This window comes from Ochotona princeps, chromosome 3, assembly GCF_030435755.1.
Source record: "Ochotona princeps isolate mOchPri1 chromosome 3, mOchPri1.hap1, whole genome shotgun sequence".
In the NCBI taxonomy this organism is placed as follows: Eukaryota; Metazoa; Chordata; class Mammalia; order Lagomorpha; family Ochotonidae; genus Ochotona; species Ochotona princeps.
The window spans coordinates 58,692,078-58,698,475 of record NC_080834.1 but is presented as its reverse complement, the minus strand read 5'-3'; the positions used below and the strand labels follow the sequence as shown (position 1 = coordinate 58,698,475).

The 6,398-nt window shown below is 32.0% G+C and overlaps 1 non-coding gene across 1 annotated transcript; it reads right to left on the bottom strand.

Moving 5' to 3' along the window:
* Positions 1-1,902: 1,902 nt before the first annotated feature.
* Positions 1,903-2,006, bottom strand: LOC118758949 (U6 spliceosomal RNA). Its single transcript, XR_009245202.1, has one exon. It is a non-coding gene; the product is annotated as a U6 spliceosomal RNA (small nuclear RNA).
* Positions 2,007-6,398: the final 4,392 nt, after the last annotated feature.

Here is a 6,398-nt window from a genome sequence, read left to right as displayed (position 1 = left end):
TAAATAGTGAAACATTAGAAACTGAATGTTGGAATACTACTCAAACATTATCAATAATCTTTAACAGATCATTCATAAAAATCATTAATATTTACTGTTTCCAGAAAAACACAGTATAGACATGGGTAATAGCACTATATCACAATAGAAATGGTTAAATTAACATAGAGAGGATAAATATAAATTATCTTGGTGACTTGCACTGTTTAGACTTCAAGCTTCAGAACAAAGGGAGCCTAATAATTACTTATAGCTAGGTAGATCAAAACACACAGAAATGCCTAACATGGACAACAGCAGAAATGATTTTTAGTGAAGAAGTGAATAATTTGGAGATCATCTGACTAGAAGTCATTATTAAAATTTGTATTATTTTCAAATGTCTAAACTTTACAGCATATCCTCTACTGTACTAAGAAAAGAAGTTTTAGCAAGTAGCTGAATTATATTGAGTGTACATTAAAGCATGGAATTGGATTTGGTGTTTTAATTATCAAACACAATGAGTAGGGCAAATACAGCACGGTGGGGGAGGGTGACCTCGGATTGACTTTCACTTTTGTCTCTCTGTTAGTTTAAGATGATTAACTCTCCATGCAGCGTTCTTGTAACACAGAAATGAAATGATGTTTATTTTGGCACTCACAGTTGTTTCATGCTACTTGCTATTGTTATTACCATATTAATAAAATGGAAAATACACCTATTGTTTCACGTGTTTCTGTTCAAATAAGGCAAAGGAACACAAGAATAATCATATTTTTGATGTATTGTAAAACAGGTTTCAACTTTAGAAAGTACTTTAGAGCTGTACATTTGGAATATATTTTATATTTATCAACGTGTTGGATTACTTAAGGGAGAAACAATTTGATTCCATCTCAGTTTCAAGCTGACACAGGAATTCACCCTGATTCTGGTGTGTTTGGAATCCATTCCCTGCTTAAAATAAGAAGCATATATTTTCATCTGAAATAAAAGTTATTTCAGAACCCGAAGTATTTCCTCAAAGTCAAATGATTATTTTACATCATATAATCCCTATCTGAAAAAAAAGCAAAAAACAAAAAACTATGGCACATGCATCAAGAGCAATAGATACATTTTAATATATAGGTTCTGAATAAATAGGTTAACATTTTGTTTTCAGATGATACTAGGTATGATTAAACCTATTTTATTTTTACCACATGGAAACTTTGAATTCTTGTATACTCCAAAAAATATGTTTTGAATTATTCTTTAAACATTTCCCAAATCAATAGATTCTGATAAACTGCTTGTAAAACTGTTTTTCAGAAGCTTTTATTTCATCATTAGCAACATTACAGAAAATTTTCATCTAGTATAAATATATACTGTTGTGTGTGTGTAATGTTTGCAAGGTAAGTTACTTTTCATTGTCCTATAAATAGTGAGATGAACATTATGTTTCAATATATTCACCTGGATTTCAGATTCTCATATATTATGCTTTTTCCGAGACCTAACTTTCTATGTTACGTGACAGTCTTAAGATATACATTTTAATAATCAGCTTGAATTTGACATGAACTTTGCATCCATAACTAAAGATTCAAAAAAACACATCCAATGGGACAATAAGAGTAATAGAGCACTTTAAATCTATGTAAAATTTGCAAATTCTGTTTATACTGATTTGCTATGTAAGTTAAAAAAAAAATCAAGGCCAGATCCAATATAAAAAGAGTGGCATGGTTTTAAAATGTTATTTCCATCATTATAAACTGCCTTAAGGTTTTGAAACTACATTTCAAACTTCCTATACTTTAAAAACTACAACTTGCGTTAAATGAATTTATTTCACAAGATGATAGGGAAGAAAAAAATTAAAAGTTGCTTTATGGAAAACTCAAACGTTGCTTTAAGTTTTTTTTTTTTCTAAATATGGAACGCTTCATGAATTGTGTGTCATCCTTGCGCAGGGGCCATGCTGATCTTCTCTGTATCATTCCGATTTTAGTATATGCGCTGCCGAAGCGAGCATGACAAGTTTAAGTTTGAATCTATAAGAAATCAACTTCACAATGGGCCTACCTTAAGTATCACATGCCAAAATGTCCCAAGACAATTGTTTCCAGTGAAACAATTAAATTTAGAGAACTATAATTAATGGTTGGCAATTAAATTCACCAAAGAGATAACTAGTATAGCAGTGTTTCTGAGGGGAAAAAAGTAACCAATTTAACTAAAACAGACATGTTGTAGATTATTATGTTTTACTTTGTAGATTATAACTTTTTCAAGGTTATGACTTCTATTCTGTGGAATAATATCTATCACACAGGCATCAATTTTTTTTCCTAAAACACTCAAAGTTAAATGAGTTCATAAGTCCTCATATAAGTTTTTTTAAGTATAGAAGTATATAAATATATAAAGAAACATTTATTAAAATCATATACCGTAAGTATTTAAACACATTTATGTCCCTATTGCAGCTCTATTAAGTTTAGCTTAAACGAGAAGTCATTTTTAAAATAACTTTCAATCTTCCTTCTTAAAGATACTCTTAAGTTCCTAAAATTTTCTTGGATTTTTGAAAACTCCATTTTAAATATTTGTGAAAATATTTATTTCTTTGAGAGACAAAGATAGTAACAAAAACAAAGAATCCACATCTGGTTTAACTCCATTAATCCTAACAACAGGATTGGGCTGGAACAAATCTGGGACCAAGGATTTCAATCCCTTAGAATAAAGGGTATATGTCTTCTGTAGACATATGAACATCTAACCCGCTAGTGTTGAAAGTATGACTGACTGCTTCTCATAAAATTTTTTGTGGGTGAAAAAAAAAACTCTCAGCTTTTCTTATCAAATTTGAAAGCAGTATTGTCATTTAGAAATGGAAATAAATACTCATGTTCAATTTACTATTCTACAAACATAATAATACATAAATATTATCATGTTTAGGCATGTGGAAGACAAATCCTAAATAAGGGCTGATCCAAATGCACCTATTCATTTGAAAGAAATTTTTATTCCAAAGAAACAATGAAGGAATTGCAGAGATTTGCTTTTATAGATTAGAACATGCCTGATTGCATCCTGAACAAGGCAAGAGAAGAAACCCTACAAAATCCTCCATCAGCAAAATGGGGAAATCTTGAATTTTAAATATTGGGACTCAGATAACATAGGCTTTCTCCTGATAAATTACTATTGATTCATGATGTTGAAAATAAGATACTCTCTTTCTCATATATCATTTGAGTTTATTATTTTATTTTTAATAATATTTACAGTTCAGCTAGACTCAAATTCTTTTTCTTTTAATTTTATGATTCAATTCCATAGGGCCTAGGATTACTTCCCTTTCAAATTGCCAAGCACAAAAAGAAAAAGGAAAAAAAAAAAAGATATATTCCTGACAGTTGATTGCAGATAAGTATTGGAACTAAAATCAACCCAAACAAAGTTTAAAACAGGAACAAATGCTTCTCCTGACACATCTCAGTATTCTATTACCTAATCTAGGGGAATTTTTTTTTAATTATAGCTTCATACCACTTATCACATCCTATACCTAAAATCTTGCAAAATCACAATGCCAGTTTATAATTGAATATTTCCTTATCCTTGCCTTGTATGTTCTCCCCATACTATGCCAACTCGCTTTCAGATGATTAGCTCAGGATTTCACAACAAAGTTATTACATTAAGTTAAGAAAGCAAACAAATCCAAGCACAAAGCGGATTTTCATCTGTTCTTTTCATGCCAGCATTTTCTTCAAATATGCTATTACTGGTACCGATTTTATATGCTGGAATTGACTCACATTTTTGGCAACATATAAAATGAATTTCAAGCTACTGTGTAAATACCAAAGTAAATGAACTATTAAATGTGAAAAAAAAGCAAACAAAACAGGGATTTTTCTTGTTCTTTATATTTTAACCTAGAACAATTCTCATTTAGGGAAGATGGTACTATAAGACTGTTATTAGATGTCATTTTAATATCTTGGGAACTGATTTGTGATCTGAAGGCATTAAGTCCTGAGGATCCACTTTAGTTTTCAAACAAATTACAAAAATTCTATGTCATTGTGTCCCCAGGCTGATGGGGTCTGTCAGAGTAATTCATCGTTAGTTTCCTCAGTGGTTGTCGGAGTATCCCCTGTCATAATACTTCAGATCATGTGGTTCCTCTCACTTGAGATGAATTTTAATTTCCTATGCTATCTTACATCATAAACTTTTTCTAAAGATTTATTTTATTGGAAAGGCAAATTTATAGAGAGCAGGAGAGACAGAAACATCTTCCATATACTAGTCCCCTTGCTCTCTCCTTAGTGGCTGCAATGGCTGGAGCTAAGCTAATCCAAAGCCAGGAGCCAAGAGCTTCTTCTGGGTCTTCCATGTGGGTGCAGGGTCCCAAGGCTTTGGGCTATCCTCTACTGTTTTCCCAGGCCACAAGCAGGAGACTGCATGAGAAGTGGAGCAGCTGGGACACAAACCCATGCCCATATGGAATCTCGGTTTGTGTAAGGCTATCATTTAGTCACTAGGTCATTGTACTTGGTCTGTATCATAAATTTGCTCACAGTTTAAATTTCAGTTTCAAATGTTGCATGGTAAAAACTTATTGTATCAGAGATCCCAAAAAACAATGTGAAATAAGTTTCAATCTAGAAAATACTTCAAGGATTCTGTAAATCCTTTTAACCTGAATTGGAGATTTGCAAACTCAATATCACCAGATTTTGTTAAAGGTATGCTCATGCTTAATGTAAACGTCACAGTGTTATAATTGAATGTGATGTTTCATAAGATAGACCTTCTTCATCATGAGTTAAAATGAACCAAAATTATTTGTAAGTGCTTCAAATTAACCTGGAATTTTGTGGACTGAGGTCACTAATTCTCTTGTACATATCAGATTGAAAAAAAGATCAATTATATTACTTTCAAATTTTTAAATTATATGTCATGCATTTGTTCCAATTTGTTTCTGTATCTATTCATACAGTAAATACTATTATTTCATATTGATGTAGTAAAATTTACACTCAAGTGTATTGGTACCATAGATGATAGTGATCTTATGATACAAGAATTCATTCTTCATAATGTTCTGAAAAACATTTGGGCTCATGGACTAAAATGTACAAGTGCAAGCTAAAATTCCAGTACAAATTATAATATGCATACTGCAGAAATGTTATTTACAATACAAGTTCACCAGTAAACAATTATAAATTCCACTGGTTTTTATGTGTCATCTCTTTGTAATCTTTAGCTACATTTACTTTAAATGACAATTATTGGTCAAATCCATTATACTTTTAAATATAAAACAATGTAATTTCAGAATTTTACATTAAACATTAACTATGAAAAGTAGTTTGAATTCAAAAATTATATAGATCAGCTCAGCTCCAACCATTGGGGCTATTTTAGAGTGAACCAGTGGACAGAGTATCTTTTTCTCTGTCACTCCTGCTATCCATAAATCTACCTTTCCAATAAAAATAAACAAATCTTCAAAACAAGTTTGGTTTCTGTTTGTTTGTTTCTCAGAACAACCTATCAAACTATTAACATTGAAGAGAAGATGCATTTATCCCTTATACTTTTAAAAACAGAGAAACGCTAATATGGAAATCTTTCCTCCCGGGGTCGATAGTATTAGGAATAAGAAAATTGGAAAAACTCAGTAAGAAGGCAAAATCAGCTAAAGTGGCATGATAATTGGCATGACTATGAATAGGAGTGCTTTTATGGAGGAGAGTTTTTGAGTACAAGAGCATGGCCAGGGATATTGCACTGTATGAGATCAGGTAAAGTCAACCATTGAGTGGATTACGAAAGACGTTACACAGAACTAACCGTGCACCCTCCACAGCAAACCCCACATCACAGTAACATGGATCTTAGTGATGAGGTGGGGTAGAGTGTAAAATTATAATGGTGCCTCCTTTCTTCTTTGTTAGGCCGTTTTCCATTGATCTAAGAAGTAAAATGCGAGCCTCGAGAAACAAATGTCCTTTCATAGAATTACATGGATCTATCTGCATTATGTTCTGTGACGATTCATCAGCCACCAGTTTTCTTTCTTTACGTGAACTCTTCTAAAATATCCTAACTCGGGAAATTGTAAAGCAGTTCTTTCATCACATCCGTAGGAAAATTCAAACCTTCAGGAGAGTATTTAATCATCAGCAAGAAAATCACAGCCATCTCAAGAAAAACTAATAGAAAAATTAAGATGATTATTTTATTGCTGACATTATCACTGTAAATATCTTTTACATGTATAGTTAGGGCAGATATTTGACACAGTTAGGTGATGTGTGGTCCACTTGTGGTCTCAGGGTGACCCAGACCCAGCTGTTTGACATTTACAGACGAGAAATAGTTCTTAGCTC